The 18,140-nt window shown below is 35.4% G+C and overlaps 1 long non-coding RNA gene across 1 annotated transcript; it reads right to left on the bottom strand.

Annotated features, from left to right (window-relative positions):
• Positions 1 to 12,129: 12,129 nt before the first annotated feature.
• Positions 12,130 to 17,287, bottom strand: LOC135617329 (uncharacterized). Its single transcript, XR_010488677.1, has 2 exons — positions 16,290 to 17,287; positions 12,130 to 12,392 (listed from the first exon to the last, which is right to left on the bottom strand). It is a non-coding gene; the product is annotated as an uncharacterized LOC135617329 (long non-coding RNA).
• Positions 17,288 to 18,140: the final 853 nt, after the last annotated feature.

Consider the following 18,140-nt stretch of genomic DNA (forward strand, 5'->3'; position numbering starts at 1 on the left):
ATGAATACCACTTGAGCGATGACTCAAGTGATGAGGACAATGATGAACTTAAACTTCGAACACTAAATCTTAATAAGCTTATTAAATAAAAATAAAAAATAAACAATAAACTTGAATGGAGGAAGAGGCCAAAGAAAAAGAAGGCAATCAAGGATGAATAAAAAACTTCCAAAGATGAAACGATGAATTGGGCTTCGACGAGCTTCGACGAGCTTCGACTACAAGGTAAATAACTCAACTCTCTTGAATTATTTTGAAATTACTTGAAGTCTTTCATGAGTGCTTAATTTAGATAGTAGGAATAGGAAATAAGAAATTGTTTTTCAAAAATTATATCATGTTTTCCTTTTAGCATCTTTGAAAAATTAAAAATTTGATCATGAAAAGTATATTGCTAAGGTTTCATGCATGTTATGTTTTGAAATGTTGAATGATGTATGCAACATTAGGGATGATAATTATATGATATGTGATAATGCTTAGGATTAATCCATGCATGTGTATCTTGACGATTTTACACTATTACATGCCTTAATAACATGTTAGAAATTATGTGTTTTGGATACAAAAATTTTCATGATCATGAGCATGTTTTATCTTCATGATTGAATTTGAAAATCTATAGCAAAACTATGTCCGAATGCATGAAAGTGTTAAATTTTATTTTCGGATTTTCTTGATCCTAACAATTCATTTTTGAGAATCTATTGATCTTGATGGTTTTATGACGAAATTCATTTTTCGATCCTAAACGTTGATGCATATTTTTATTTAACATAAATGAAAAAGCATGCTAACATGAAATCAATCACTTAAAATGAAATACTTAAAAAAAAGAAAAGAAAAATATATTATCAATGAAATCATGAATCTAACTATGTTATGAATTTTGTGAACCATAAAAGTGATTTTGATGATTTGAATTTGAAATGAGTTTTATCAAAATGTGATAATTTTTTATATAAATCATCATTTTGATTTCTCAACATTCGATACATGAGATTTTATTATGAATCAAAATTGATTATTAATCAATCTCCTACTATTCTACTTGATATTTTCATAATAGGATATTTTCTAAATGAATCATGATTTTTCCTTGTGAGTTATTGGATTTATTACTTGATTTTCTTTTAAAACAAGATCTCTTCTTTGTACTCCTATGATTTTTCTTGATATTTTATTTAAAGAAGATATTTACTATATGAATCATGTCTTTTGGTATTCACATGTTTAAATCTTTCATGATATGATCTTTATGCAATTCCTTGTATTCATGAAATGTTTATCTCATCACCCAACTAATTCTTCGTGATATTTTTTATGTGATGATATGAATGCATAAATTTGTAATGATGCATGCAATACTTATGATAATGATGTACATGATGTATTGCATATGATGTGTATCATGAATGCTTTAAATGATGAATGTTTGATATCATGATCAACATGTTGATAAATGCTTAAAAATTTTAATGCTTGAATATCATGTATGATATGCTCATAATGATGATTGATTTATTTATATCATGCATGAAAAATAAAATGTATGGTTTTGAAAATGTGCATGTTTTAATTTGAAAATATAATGATAAGATTGGTACTTACCTTTGTCATGATTTAGAAATTGACGCAAAGGGTCTTTCCTTCTTTTTGACATTGACAAAGGGGGAGAAATATCATTAGCTCATCTTGCAAAATTTAGAAACATGCACTTTGCAAAGGAAGCTAATATTTGCTAACTTATGATCTAAAGAGAAACAAAAAGTTGCTATCTCAAAAGAAGCAAATTGCACAATTCAAGAAGAAAGCAAAAATTTCACTTCTCAAAAGAGAAGAAATTGCTATCTTGAACATCACTGAGAATTGCTAGCTTGAAATCTCAAGAAAATGCAAAAATGTGATATCGTGCCTATCTCAAGAAAAGCAAATATGCCAACTTGCATATCTTTGAATGTGCTATCTTGTATGCTGTAAAACTTGCATATCTACAACTTGATAGTTTGAATGTTCTAAGCATGATGTAACACTTGCTAAATTTTCTAGCTTTAAAACTGCATGATGATAAAACCCGATATTATGTTTTTCATGCAATGAGTTGAACTTATATCACAAACACAAGAACAGTTGTACTTCTCCTTTTTGTTGATGATAAAGGGGGAGAAGTATGTTGATGACATGACATGTTATGCATAAGTATATGATGATATGTTGCTTGGATTTTTGAATCTAAGAGTTTCTATCAATATAGCATATTGATAGGGGGAGTTTGTTTAAACTCCGGGAGTTTAGGTTAACTCCGTCATCAAGTGGTTGTCATCATAAAAAATGGGGAGATTGTTGAATCTCATATTTGATGATGAAACCACTTGATATATGTTTATGTTTTAATCTACGTTTTGAGTGAGGCAGAATGCTTCGATCAGGATAAGATAATTAAAGCAGGAAAAATCATGTTGTGCCGGAGGAACATGTTAGAAGATTAGACGTTGGGCCGGTGGATCGATCGACGTATCGACAGAAGGCTTCGGGCCGTGGACTCAGACATCGGGCCAAGAAGAGTGGGTATTGTGCTAAGGATATCGAAGTTGCGGAGTCAACTGGCCAATTGGACAATAGGCCAGAGGAGAGGACGATGCGCCGAATAATCAGACGAAGCGTCAAGGGACCAATGACATGCTAGACAACTTGGTTAATTGCTTAGGATTAATTGTCTTGATCGAAGTTTTGTTTTACTTGTGCAGGATTAACTACGATGGAAGTAAGATATGCAACAGGAGTTGCGCCGGAGTCAAGACTATGATCACGTTGGGAGTTCAAGAGTTCGACGGAAGTACGGACGGTCGTCGGAGGTTCTGCGGAAACAAATCCGAGAAGTCTAGGAGCTTGCCAAAGAAGCTCGTCGGAACTTGCCAAGTAGATCATCGCAAGTCCAGGAGTTTGCCGAAAGTCCGCAGGAGCATCACCGAGGGTTCATCGGATGATCGACGGAACTTCGCCGGAAGCTCGCCGGAAGAAGCGATTGACGCACCAGAGCAAGTTGTAGTAAATGTCTTTAGAAATGTCGTAGTTAGCATGTAGATTAAGTTAGGAATGGGAGGTGATCCCATTAACTTAATCTGGGGGCAATTTGGCCCTTGACAGACCTAAATTGGGCCGAATGGATCAACCCATTCGAACCAGAATTCCTGCCAGGCGGTGGCACCGCCAGGGTCGGCGGTGGCACCGCTTGGGCTCAGTCTCCGAGCGAGACTAGGCGGTGCAACCACCCCTGACAAGCGGTGGAATCGCCTGAGCTCGATCTCCGAGCTCTGCCAAGCGGTGCAACCGCCCCTGTCAGGTGGTGGCACCACCTAGAGGCTTAGTCTCCGAGCTGCTAGGCGGTTGTACCACCCTAGTCAGGAGGTGGTACCGTCAGGACCCTGGAAATTCGGGAGATGATATTTTTGAGCTCCAAATTCAAACCAGTTTGGAGCCTATAAATACCCCTCTCATCCCTAGGTAAAAGATACAAGCATAGAGAGATTAAAAGAGAGAAAACGATACTGCAATCTCTAGAATTTCCCTCCTCTAGCTTAAGTGTTAGAATTCTGTTTAAGAGAGGAGAGTGAGTGCTTGTAAGGGTTGTCTCCTAAACCCGGTAAAAGGAGAAGAGGTGAGTAAGAAGGAGGTTAATCTTCGCCTAGTAAAGGAAGATCGTTAGTGGGTGCTGATGGCCTCGACGGAAGAGGAATCAGAGGAGTGGATGTAGGTCACGATTGACCGAACCACTATAAACTCCCGTCTTCTTTGGTTTGCATTTTGTTTCCTACTATTACCTTACTGCAAACCCCTTCAATAGCTTATTGCCTTCAATACATTTACGTATGCTTTCAAGCTAAGTTTTCGAAATTGATTTTACGTCGAAAATGGTTTTTATCATATGAGAGATTTGACGAAGTTGACGTTTTTATCTGATGCACTAATTCACCCCCCCCCCCCCCCCCCCCCCGTCCCCGTCTTAGTGCTCTTGATCCTAACATGTCACGCCCCCCCGAATTTAATTTTCATTTAGGAGGTGTGAACCTAACTCAAAATTGATAATATTATAATTCAACAAACAATCCAAGATCCAATCACATATTTGAGGTCACTAAGAAAAACATTCAAGTCATTCATCTCTACAATCCACAATTCACAAAACCTGTGCAGTTTATAATCATACATCATGTCAATAGATGATTCTTAAAATCCAAAGGCAACTTAACTAAACCATAACCACATCATAAATCCATAGTTGTGAGAATCTATACAATTACAAAACCAATATGTACCACATGTTTATATCATTCATTACGTAATTTTAACTTAACATTCCCAAAATCATAACATGAGAGGTACTTTTCAAATATTTACAGGATACATCAATCTAGATTTGTCATTGATACACACAAAAGGAACTTATACAACATCAACATATCAAGTACGAAAGATTTGCCCCAAAATCTTCTAGCTTCCTACTGCCTCAACCCAAACTACATATTTTAGCGAGCGATAAGCTATCTTGAAAAATTTATATATCAATGGGGTGAGCATATAAAGCTCAGCAAGTGACTAACATATCCATAGCAAAGAGGAAATTTTTTTTTCAAACAAATAAGGTATAAAAAATACAAAGCAGAGATATAAGATGAAATAGAAGCATGTGTTGTTTGAATGCAGAATTACGATGTCATTTCGTTCGAAGCATGTTTTATTCATATAATCGAGGAAGGGTAATTGGAGCATATTATTGACATAGGAGCATATCGATGGCATATGGTAATTTTAAGGTATAACAAAGACTTATAACATTTCGGAAACATATCAAAGAACAAAACATAAATAGAAGCTCAAATGTCACATGATGATGCATTCATTTCAGTCTTATCCAAAGTATTCATTGAAACATAGCCAAAGCTTTGGATGTCATATCAAACACAAAGAAGGTGAAGTGGGATAATAACATAATATGGTCCATTAATTTCTGAATGACCACCAAACACAAGTCTTCCACGTCTAGAAGCTCCATCCACCCACGTCTAGGTGAAGTCATAGGGGGTCGGTAGAGCATCGCGGGCTCTAAGCATAACTCCCTTTACCATTTCTAGCAAAGGTTCACATTTATCTCACAAATACCAGAGTACAAAGGGATAATATGAATAATGAAATTAGCATATATTGGAAACACATGCGAAACAACGAAATGTACATATGCCTTTTGAGTCAATACTATACAAACATATAATCTTTCACAAATGTATTCAGATTTGAAAGGAAACAAAAACAAGTGCATACAAGGATTTCAAGAAATCACATATAGCACAATTGAAATAAGAAAGTTAGATGAATTCAATGTCCAAAGAAATGAAACAGGAAGAGGCATGTATCGAAGGCAAATGCGGAACAATGGGATGCATGTGCCGAATCATTACGATGCAAACATGATCTTTAGATGATAGCTGCAGATGTACAAATAAATAAAGGACAAAAGTATACAGGAATTTAAGGTAATAATGTAAAGCTTAACTGAAGTAAGAGTTTTTACCGAAATCGATTTCCAAAGAGAAGAAACAAGGAAAGCCGAAATCGACCAAAGCTCGATTTTGGCAAAATTTGATAGGAACATTGTATGAACTATTTGGATAACCAATTATGCTCTAATTTATACAAAATAGGTGTCATTAGAAAGCTTTGTCAGTCTAGTTTTAGGTAAATCAAGTTTTACAAGAATTGGAATTTACAACAGAGAGTTACAGATAATTTCATAGCGATAGGTCTGAAAATATTAGCTCTGTTTTACTGAATCTATAGGGTCGATGAAAGCAGATGTTTCAATTAGCAATTGTACTACAAAAATTTCAAATCAGGTATATACAGAAAGAATTTTTAGTCTAGCTTCGAATAAATCATATTTTGTAGGAATCTGAGTTATAAGTAGTTAAGTAACAAGAGGTCAGAAATTTTAGTCCCTGTTTTGCAAAATCTGTAGGGTTAATTTAAACAGAAGTCTTAGTAGGCATTTAAACTCCAAATCATTCGATCTTAGTATCAAAATAAAGATTTTTTTGTCTACTTTCAAATGGAATAGGTTTTGTCTAAATCAAAGTTTATTACAAAATGTTATGACGAAAACATTGCATAGAGGTCAGATTACTGAAAAATTATAGATTCATAGCTTTATATCAAAACGAAAGAAGGTCTGGTTCTCAGTTGAAAGATTTCAAATTTTGCAGAATAAAAATGGAAACAAAGATTAAGGTTACTGTGGGATGGGGTTAGAACACTTGCCTTAAAATTATTTGAATCCCAAATGTGAAAAAATTGATGAAAAACCTCAAGCTCTTCTTCTTCTTCTTCCCTTCTCTTCTCAAACTCACGTTGGTTGCAACTCTTCAGGTTTGTTTTCTTTAACCTTTCATCTAGGTCTTCTTCTTTTTTTTTTTGGTTTTGGCTAATGCAAAAGTTGCAAGGTGTCATGCATGCATGAAAGGGGCTAGGTGTCATCTTTAGAGTAAACATAAGTGGCACCCTTAGGTTAGCTAGTGATACATGTCTACTATTTTTTTTTTTAACTTAAATCTGAATCTTTCATAAATTATATCAAACTTCTAATATTTACTCTTAGGTCCCTAGCCATAAACTTTTAATATAATATCATTTAATATAAAATAATTATTAAATAATCTTTATTTTTACAAACAAACCTTTTACTAAATTTTTAAAAATGGAGGATGTTACACTCTCCCCTCCTTAAAAAAAAATATAGTCCTCTAAATTTATCATACCTCATTCGACGAATAGATAAGGATAAGCTTTCATCATTTCTTCCTCAAACTCCCAGGTTGTTTCCTCTTCAAAATGATATCTCCATATCACTTTAACTTGAGGGATAACCTGATTCCTCAAGATCTTTTCTTTTTTATCAACAATCTGAGTGGGCTCTTTCAAATAAGATAAGTCTTTATCAATCACCATCGGCTCATACTTAATGATATGAGAGGGATCAAGTATATACTTTCTGATCATTGAAACATGAAATACATCATGGATATGGCACAATGATGGTGGCAAGGCAATCTTGTAAGCGACAAAACCAACCCTCTCAAGAATCTCAAAAGGTCCAATAAATCTTAGGCTTAACTTTCCTTTCTTCCCAAATCTTACAATGCCTTTAGAAGGCGAGACCTTTAGGAATACAAAATCCTCGATTTGAAACTCAATATTTCGTCTCCTGTTATTAGCATAACTCTTTTGACGACTCTGAGAAGTCTTTAACCTTTTTCTTATAAGTTGAATTTTCTCAATAGTCTCTTGTACTTTTTTTTATGCTAATAACTTTCTATCGTCAATTTCTTCCGAACATATAGGCATCCTACACTTTCGCCCATATAAAGCTTCATAAGGAGCCATCTGAATATTTGGATGATAACTATTATTGTAAGTGAACTCAATAAGAGAAATATCTTTATCCCATTCACCTTTCTAAACCATAACATAGGCTCGAAGTAAATCCTCAAGTGTTTGAATGGTTCTTTCTGATTGACCATCAGTTTGAGGGTGATAAGTAGTGCTAAACTTGACTTTACTGCCAATAGATTCCTATAACCTTCTCCAAAATCTTGATAGAAATCTGGAGTCTCTGTCAGAGATTATCTCCTTTAGAACACCATGAAGTCTTAGTATTTCATTGATATATAAATCTGCAAGCCTATCAAGAGAACAAGTCATATTGATCGGTAGGAAATGTGTAGATTTCGTTAACCTATCAATGATAACCCAAATAGTATCATGCTTTCTAGAAGTTTGGGGTAGTCCTGAAATAAAGTCCATGGTAATACATTCCCATTTCCATTCAGGAATATCTAAAGGTTGCAACAAACCTCCAGGTGTTTGGTGTCCTGCTTTGATTTGCTAACAAGTCAAATACTTTAAAACATATATTGCAATCTCCTTCTTCATGCATTCCCACCAATAATGACTTTGGAGATCTCTATACATCTTAGTGCTACCAGGATGCATGGTGTACTTTGAATTATGACCTTCCCTCAGGATTTGATTTTTGATATCTGAGTCATTTGGAACATATATTCTATCCCCAAATCTCGATAGGCCATCCTCTAAAACTCAAAAATTCAGTTTTAATCCCTTTTCTACTTCATTCCTTAAGCAGATCAAGCGTCGATCTCGTAGTTGTCCTTCTTTAATTTGTTGAATGAGATCAGATTGCACTTGGATGGAGGCCATTAATATCATTGAGTCTTACCCTTTTCTCATAACATTCAAATCATAATTCTCTTCTAATAACTTTCATTGCTTCACAACCAAAGTCGTCATAAAACTTGTAGATTTTCTACTAAGGGCATCTACTACAACATTAGCTTTACCCGAGTGATAACGAATGGTACAATCAAAATCCTTTAGATGTTCTATCTATCTTCGCTGCCTCATGTTTAACTCTTTTTGAGTAAAAATATACTTTAAACTCTTATTATCAGTAAATATTTCAAATGTTCGCCCATACAAGTAATGCCTCCAAATCTTTAGAGCAAAAACAATTGCTACAAATTCCAAATCATGAGTTGGATAATTCAGTTCATAACTCTTTAGTTGTCTAGAAGCATAAGCAATCACTTTCCCTTCTTGCATCAAAACACATCCAAGGCCCTTTCTTGAGGCATCAGTGTAAACCATAAATCCCTCATCACCACTTGGAATAGTGAGAATAGGGGCACTAGTCAATCTCCTTTTTAACTCTTGAAAACTTTGCTCACAATCATCACCCCATACAAATTTCACATTCTTTTGAATGAGTTTAGTGAGAGGTTGAGCGATTCGAGAAAATCCCTCCACAAATCTCCTATAATAACCTTCCATACCCAAGAAGCTTCTAACTTCTGTCATGTTTGTTGGTACTTCCCACTTAACAACAGCTTCCACTTTCTTTGGATCAACAGATATACCCTTCCCTGATATCACATGGCCTAAGAAAGTAATTTCATTCAACCAAAATTCACATTTGCTGAACTTTGCATATAACTTCTTTTCTCTTAGTATGGATAATATATTTCTCAAGTGTTCCTCATGCTCCTGATTACTCCTTGAATATACTAATATGTTATCAATGAATACAATCACACAATTGTCCAAGAGTGGCTGAAATATCCTATTCATCAGTTCCATAAAAGCTGCGTTGTTTTTGGAATATCCTCCTTCATGATCTTCAATTGATAGTAACCTGACCTTAAATCAATCTTGGAGAATACTTGTGCACCTTGCAATTGATCAAACAAATCATCAATTCTGGATAGGGGATATTTGTTTTTGATGGTCACCTGATTCAATTGTCTATAATCAATATAAAGCCTTAATGTTCCATCCTTCTTCTTAACTAATAGTACTGGAGCACCCTATGGTGAAACACTAGGTCGAATGAAACCCTTATCTAATAGTTCTTGTAGTTGCTTTTTCAATTCCTCTAGCTTGAGTGGTACCATTCTGTAAGGAGGCTTAGATATTGGGGTTGTCCCAAGGACCAAATCAATAGTAAATTCACCCTTTCTATCTGGAGATAAACCAGGCAAGTCATTTGGAAATACATCAGGGAACTCTTTGACCACTATAATTTCATTTAAGTGAGTTTCTTGATTTGAATGCTCTTTTACACACACCATATAACAAAAACAACCCTTCTGTATAAAACGATAAGCTTGAAGTGTTGATATCAAGCAAGGAGGCAAATCATGCCTAATACCCTCAAAGTAAAATATAGGCTGATCTGGTATACAGAAAGTAATTATTTTTGTATAGCAATCAACACTAGCATGATAGGAAGATAACCAATCCATGCCAAGTATAATATCAAAACCCTAGATCTCTAGGAGAATCAAATCAACAAGAAGTTCATATTCTCCGATAGAAATCAAACAAGATGGATAAACCAAGTTTGTTGTCAAAGAATCCCCAACAGCAGTAGTTACATATAACATATAATCCAAGGGTCTAGGTTGAATGCCCAAGTAACAAGCAAAGTATTGTGAAACAAAAGATAAGTTGGAACCAAAATCAAACAAAACTTTTGCATTTCTTTTAGAAACATGAAGAATATCTTCAACCACTGATTTAGAGGCTCTAGAATCTTGTTCAGTAATAGCATATACTCTAGCATGGGCTATTGACTTAGGAGGTAGTGGATTTTTCTTCTTGTTTAGTAGGCAATCTCTTACTTTATGATCTAACTTCCCGCAAGCAAAACAAGCTCCAATCGTTCGAAAACATTGACTTGTTTCATAATTTAATCCACATTTAGCACATGAATGAGTCCTCTATGGTGGTTTTTCTTTCTCAAATCTGGACATCTTGACCCTCTTATAACTTGTTTCAGATTCATTCCCTCTCTTACTTTTGCTGATAAACTTCTTATCTTTCTTGTCCCTAATTTCCTAAATTTCCTCCAAGTCTCTTTCAATTATCAAAGCCCTTTCGACCACATCGGCATAAGCTTGGAGTTTTAATGCTGATATTCGACTTCTTATAGCTGGCCTTAGACCCCTTTCAAATTTCTTTGCTTTTCTAATTTCATCATCAGTTATATGAGTGGCAAATCTGGAGAGCATAGTGAATTTGGATTCATACTTTGCAACTGTCAAATTTCCTTGGATGAGATCCAAGAACTCCAATTCTTTCTGCTCTCTAATACAATCTGGAAAATATTTATCATTGAACTTTTCTATGAATGCCTTCCATGTGATTGGCTCATGTTTGATTTCAGAAATCCTTTTAATCATTCTCCACCAGTGCTCAGCCTCTCCTTCCAACATAAAGGCTGCAAGAGAAACCTTTTGGTCTTCAAAGCAATTTAAGATATCAAATATTTTCTCTATCTGCATCATCCATCGTTTTGCTATCATTGGATCAGGCTCACCACTAAAACTAGGAGGACTAAGCTTCTTAAACTGTTCAATTCCCAACCCAGTCTGGTTTGATGCCCCCGTTCTATTATTTCCTCCTTGTTGGACTTGTTGTTGCATCACTTGTGTCATAGTCTCCAGAGTTGTCATAATTCCACTTAATTGATCAATAGTAGATGCAACAAGAGAACCAGATGTCCTCGTCATCCTCGCTTCCTAAAAACAACAAAAGAGATTATTATTTTTTGATCAATCTCTGAATAAAATTCACTAAACCACCAAATTTTTTTTTTGTGTATCTAACATATCAAAAAAAAAAAATCTTAGTGATCCTCAAATCATGCTTTGATACTACTCTATCATGCCCCCCCGAATTTAATTTTCATTCAGGAGGTGTGAACCTAACTCAGAATTGATAATATTATAATTCAACAAACAATCCAATATCCAATCACACATTTGAGGTCACTAAGAAAAATATTCAAGTCATTTACCTCTACAATCCACAATTCACAAAACCTGTGTAGTTTATAATCATACATCATGTCACTAGATGATTCTTAAAATCCAAAGGTAACTTAACTAAACCATAACCACATCATAATCCATAGTTGTGAGAATCTATACAATTATAAAACCAACATGTACCACATGTTTATATCATTCATTACATAATTTTAACTTAACATTCCCAAAATCATAACATGAGAGGTACTTTTCAAATATTTACAGGATATATCAATCTAGATTTGTCATTGATACACACAAAAGGAACTTATACAACATCAACATATCAAGTACGAAAGATTTGCCTCAAAATATTCTAGCTTCCCACTACCTCAACCCAAACTACATATTTTAGCGAGCGATAAGCTATCCTAAAAAATTTATATATCAACGAGGTGAGCATATAAAGCTCAGTAAGAGACTAACATATCCAGAGCAAAGAGGATAATTTTTTTTCAAACAAATAAGGTATCAAAAATACAAAGCAGAGATATAAGATGAAACAGAAGCATGTGTTGTTTGAATGCAGAATTACGATATCATTTCGTTCGAAGCATGTTTTGTTCATATAATCAAGGAAGGGTAATTGGAGCATATCATTGACATAAGGAGCATATCCATGGCATATGGTAATTTCAAGGTATAACAAAAGCTTATAACATTTTGGAAACATATCAAAGAACAAAACATAAATAGAAGCTCAAATGTCACCTGACGATGCATTCATTTTATTCTTATCCAAAGCATGTATAGAAACATAGCCAAAGCTTTTGATATCATATCAAACATATAGAAGGTGAAGTGAGATCATAAAATAATATGATCAATCCATTTCTGAATGACCACCAAACATAAGTCTCCCACGTCTGGGAGCTCCATCCACCCACGTCTGAGTTAAGTCATAGGGGGCCGGTAGAGCATCGCGGGCTCTAAGCATAATTCCTTTTACCATTTCTGATAAAGGTTCACATTTATCTCAGAAACACCAGAGTACAAAGGGACAGTATGAATAATGAAATTAGCATATATTGGAAGCACATGCGGAGCAATGAAATGTACATATGCCTTTCGAGTCAATACGATACAAACATAATCTTTCACAAATGTATTCATATTTGAAAGAAAACAAAACCAAGAGTATACAAGGATTCCAAGAAATCACATATAGCTCAATTGAAATAAGAAAGTTAGATGAATTTAACGTCCAAAGAAATGAAACTGGAAGAGGCACATATCGAAAGTAAATGCGGAACAATGGGATGCATGCATCGAATCATTATGATGCAAACATGATCTTTAGATGATAGCTGCAGATGTACAAATAAATAAAGGACAAAAGTATATAGGAATTTAAGGTAATAATGTAAAGCTTAACTGAAGTAAGTGTTTTTGCCGAAATCGATTTCCAAAGAGAAGAAACAAGGAAAGCCGAAATCGACCAAAGCTCGATTCTGACAGAATTTGATAGAAACATTATATGAACTATTTGGATAACCAAATAAGCTCCAATTTATACAAAATAGGTGTCATTAAAAAGCTTTGTCAATCTAGTTTTAGGCAAATCAAGTTTTATAAGAATTGAAATTTACAACATGGAGTTACATATAATTTCGTAGCGAAAGGTCTGAAAATATTAGCTCTGTTTTACTGAATCCATAGGGTCAATGAAAGCTGATGTTTCAATTAGCAATTGTACTCCAAAAATTTCAAATCAGGTATATACAGAAAAAATTTTGACTTTAGCTTCGAATAAATCATACTTTGTAGGAATCTGAGTTCACAGCATAAAGTTATAAGTAGTTAAGTAACAAGAGGTCAAAAATTTCAGTCCCTGTTTTGCAGAATCTGTAGGGTTAATTTAAATAGAAGTCTTAGTAGGCATTTAAACTCCAAATCATTCTTTCTTAGTATCAAAATAAAGATTTTTTTGTCTACTTTCAAATAGAATAGGTTTTGTCTAAATCAGAGTTTATTACAAAATGTTATGACCGAAACATTGCATAGAGGTCAGATTACCGAAAAATTATAGATTCATAGCTCTATATCAAAACAAAAGAAGGTCTGGTTCTCAGTTGAAATCTTTCAAATTTTGTAGAATAAAAATGGAAACAGAGATTAAGGTTACTATGGGATGAGGTTAGAATACTTGCTTTAAAATTATTTGAATCCCAAATGTGGGAAAATTGATGAAAAACCTCAAGCTCTTCTTCTTCTTCTTCTTCTTCTTCTTCCCTTCTCTTCTCAAACTCACGTTGGCTGCAACTCTTCATGTTTGTTTTCTTTAACCTTTCATCTAGTTCTTTTTTTTTTTTTCGGGTTTTGGCTAATGCAAAAGTTGCAAGGTGTCATGCATGCATGAAAGGGGCTAGGTGCCATCTTTAGAGTAAACATAAGTGGCACCCTTAGGTTAGCTAGTGACACATGTCCACTATTTTTTTTTTTAACTTAAATCTGAATCTTTCATAAATTATATCAAACTTCTAATATTTACTCTTAGGTCCCTAGCCATAAAATTTTAATATAATATTATTTAATATAAAATAATTATTAAATAATCTTTATTTTTACAAACAAACCTTTTACTAAATTTTAAAAAATGGAAGGAAAGATGTAGCAGAATCTTTGTATGTCAAAACACAAACAATGCTCAGCTCTTGATAGAGATTATTAGAGACTCAAGATCATATATATAGAACGATCTCAAAATGGAGCACCTTACATAGAGAGAAAAAGATATTTTTATCAAATTCAATTTTGCTATTAGCTAAAGATCTTGGGCATGATGTCAAAAGCTATATCCACAGAAAATCTTGGCATATCTGGACTTTAAATTTTATTTGTTGCCACAGTTAAAAGTTATAGTCTATAGCATGTGTAGTCATAACTACCGCATGAGTACTCTATGAGTTACCTAGCTTCGTCTATAACTTGTATAGACAAAGCTATTTATAAAAACTTTACACAAAATCAATTTACTTTTACTTATCAAAAAAAAAAAAAAGGGATGTTACATAATAGTCTTGGCATATCTGGACATTAAATTTTATTTGTTGGCTACAGTTAGGAGTTATAGTCTACAACATATGTAGTCATAACTATCACATGTGTACTATATGAGTTACCTGGCTTAGTCTATGACTTGTATAGACAAAGCTATTTGTAGAAACTTTACACATAATTAATTTACATTTACTTACCAAAAAAATCAAAAATCAAAAATAAAAAATTATTTCTACTATATTAAGCCAATCGATACATTCATCAACATTTATTTTACCTTCAAATTCTGGAATCTCCAATGCTAGGTTATATTTATTCTGCCACTTGTCTTGGACTCCATGCCTTGCATGAAATCTTCTCGACTCCCTTGGATGAGGAGGTGTATCATCATTAGAAGTAAATTCATGGACATCATTTTCATGCTGGTTGTGTCTATTTCGAAGTTATTCAATTATTTCATTTTTTCCTTTCAGACTACGTAACAATCTTCGTAGTTGTAGCCTCAATAATTCAGCATCATCTTCGTGGTCACTACCTTCACCAACTATATCTTTTCCATTCCGCCTTGCCATGATCTATAGCCTTTAGCTTTGATACCAAACTAATATCGGTGTGATGCATAATGAGGGGTAAAGTAGTCTAGATCTCGAAAGAAAATTGATAGTATAGTTTTTTCGGATAGAAAATGTACGAACTCACGATAATACTTCAATAAGATCAAAAAATAGCTCACCACCCAATTTAAAATCACAAAGGGATACAGAAAGTTCACCACCCTAAGGAAATTAAACAAGGATACATAACTGAAAATAAAAGACTCACCACTCAAGGAAGCATCCAAGAGATATAGAGTATAAGCAAGAACTCTAAGAGAGCTTCTACAAAATATCACCAGTTTCTAATATCTTTTCTAAGCCCTAAACACCAAAATAAGTACTAGTGGATGAAACAACCCTTAATGCATAGGGAATTTTGAAATTAAGTATTCACAACTGCTAACCAACTCCTTTAATGTATTCCACGATCATGAAGAAAAGCACCTTGAAACAATTTTAACTTTGTGTAGGGAATATGCTGATGAGCTCATATTTGAGTGGGCTGAGTTGAGATTACGAGGCATCATTGTTGGCTGAAAAAAATATCATATCATAATCAAAGTTTATATGATCATATTGTAGTAAATTAGACACTCCCGTGTCACACCAAGTACCGTTAGCAATGAACTTGGAAACCTTCCAATCTTTGAGAGCCCCTAGGTCTTTTCGTATTTTATCACCATATAATTAAAATATATTCTTCTCATTCACCCAGGATCGTACCACATATTAGTACTAGTTTCGAAAGAGATTATATAGGAAATGTGTTTGATTAGCCAATTCCTAGCCTTCAAAATTTATTTTCAAGTTGCAGAGTGATATGTTCTTACTGAAATTTCCCAAATTGATTCCTTGGAAAGATACCTAGCAGAAACCCATTGTGACCATAAGGAATAATTGTTTTGTAAAAGATCCCACAATTGTTGTACCAAACATGCTTTATTTCATTCTCTAGTATTTTTAAGTTCATCCCCCTTTCATCTTTTGGTTTGCAGATACTATCGAAAGATTCATACTATGTTTTTACAAAAAAAAAAAAAATGTAGGACATGTGTCACTAGCTAACCTAAAAAGGGTACCACCTATGTTTGTTCTAAGAATGACACATAGGCTTCTTTCATGCATGCTTGTCATTTTGAAATCCTTATATTAGCCAAATCAAATGCTTTAAAGAAGAAACTAAATATAAACTTAAGATGCTGCAACATAAGTTTGAGAATAGAAAGAATTGAAGTAGAGGAAGAAAAAGCTTTACCTTGACTTGAGATTTTGCATCAATTCCACACCTTAGAGACTCAAATTTATAAGTCAATGCTATCGAGACTTCGCTAGGTAAAACTTTCCTCCTATTTAAGGGTGAAGGCTCGCAACCAGCGGATCTACGCTCTCATGGAATAGAGGAGGAGATTTCTGTTCTTCTTCGCAGAAGGGAACGGAACCCTATCCTCTCTACGGCCGGCGCTCTTCTTTCTTTGTGGAACAGAGGAGGGCGACGACGAGGAAAGGGGCAGAGGTTTCTGTTCTCAAGGAGCGATTGGCCAGCGAGATTGATCAGAGGAGGAGGGAGATCGCATCCTCTGCTTTCCTTCTTCCTCTTACGCGAACAGAGGAGGGGTCTGGGTCTCTTCTTCTGCAAGAAGGGAAGAGGTTGTAGGAATAGAGCATGTAAAAGAAGGAAAAGTAAACAAACTCAAGAACTGGGCTGTTGGCGATTGGTGAAGGGAGGAGAGAACTCCGTTGCTATCGGCACTGCTCTCCTCTTTCCTCTTCTCATCAGTGAAAAGGGGCCCGGCAACTTGAGTGAGATCGCCTTGCGAAGGTGAGGCTGCGACCAGGGAGATCGGGGACCCTCTGCTCTTTCAAGATCGAAAACCTTCTACGGCCAGGGAGATCCTCTACTCTCCACAGATGAGTAGAGAGTGGAGATCTGCTCACCCAAACACCCTATAGGGCGCGCCTTCTCTGGACCGAGATCGGCACTCGGTGAAGCGAGGAGATCTCACCACTACTGTTGGGCGGCGGCGGCGGAGATCTTTCCCTTATAATAAGAGAAATAGAGAAAAAGATGACCGGTCGTTCTGCACGCTCCTTGTCTTCTCAATGAAACAGAGGATTTCTTTGAGTGTGTGCAGCCCTTCCGGTGACAGATCGGCTGCTCCCAATACTGTAGAGACACGGCAACGATGGTCCCTAGGTCTGGTGATGGTGGCGGGAGGGTAGATTCGACGGCGAGGCTCCTTACCCTTATCTCTTAAGTTGCTCATCCACTTCTTCTTTTCGGCGAGATGCTCCTTCGACGAAGTAGCATCGAAGTAGGTCGCGCGCGCTCTAGATCGTGGCCTCTTGCTCTTATTTCCAGTTAACCTCGACCGTGGACTAGCCTCTTCAAGGCTCCAATTGGAAGTCCGGATCTTAGCTTGGATTTCTTTGCACTAGAAGTTCAGGTTGAAAAGAAGATTGCTGTGTACGAGATAGCTGATTCCGCTGAGCTGATTGAGACATGATCTATGGCGATTGTTGGCTATGTAGTAGGTCTCGAAACACCCTATTTCCCACTATCATCATTTATCAAAACTAGATGGGGAACATCGGCATTTGATCTTCATATGCCGGAGAACGGTTTCTTTGTTTGCAAGCTATACTCTGAAAAAGATTTGCAACGGGTCCTTAAAGGGTTCTGGACTATTCGTGGCCATCCAATGATTCTACGATGCTGGTCACCTGATGTTCGTTTTGAGTTCGATAGCCTACAGTCTATTCCCTTATGGGTATCGTTTCAAGCTCTTCCTCTACATCTTTGGAGTCGATGTTTTATTGCAAAGTTATGCAGTACTTTAGGACAACCACTCTACATTGACAAAGCAACAATTGCGTAGACGAGATTAGCATTTGCCCCAGCATGTGTATAAGTTTCTTCCGACGAAAATCTCCCCAATGAGGTTTTTTATCGTGATCATGATGGGAACACTCGTAAGGTACATGTCTCATATTCTTAGAAGCCACAACGATGTCAGAGTTGCTTATCTTTTGGTCATACAAATGGAGCTTATCAGCAAACTCCGAAATCGATTATTAAGATCTATCGGCCACATCAGGCACCTCAGCA

The sequence above is a fragment of the Musa acuminata genome, chromosome BXJ2-7 (genome assembly GCF_036884655.1).
Source record: "Musa acuminata AAA Group cultivar baxijiao chromosome BXJ2-7, Cavendish_Baxijiao_AAA, whole genome shotgun sequence".
Taxonomy (NCBI): domain Eukaryota; kingdom Viridiplantae; phylum Streptophyta; class Magnoliopsida; order Zingiberales; family Musaceae; genus Musa; species Musa acuminata.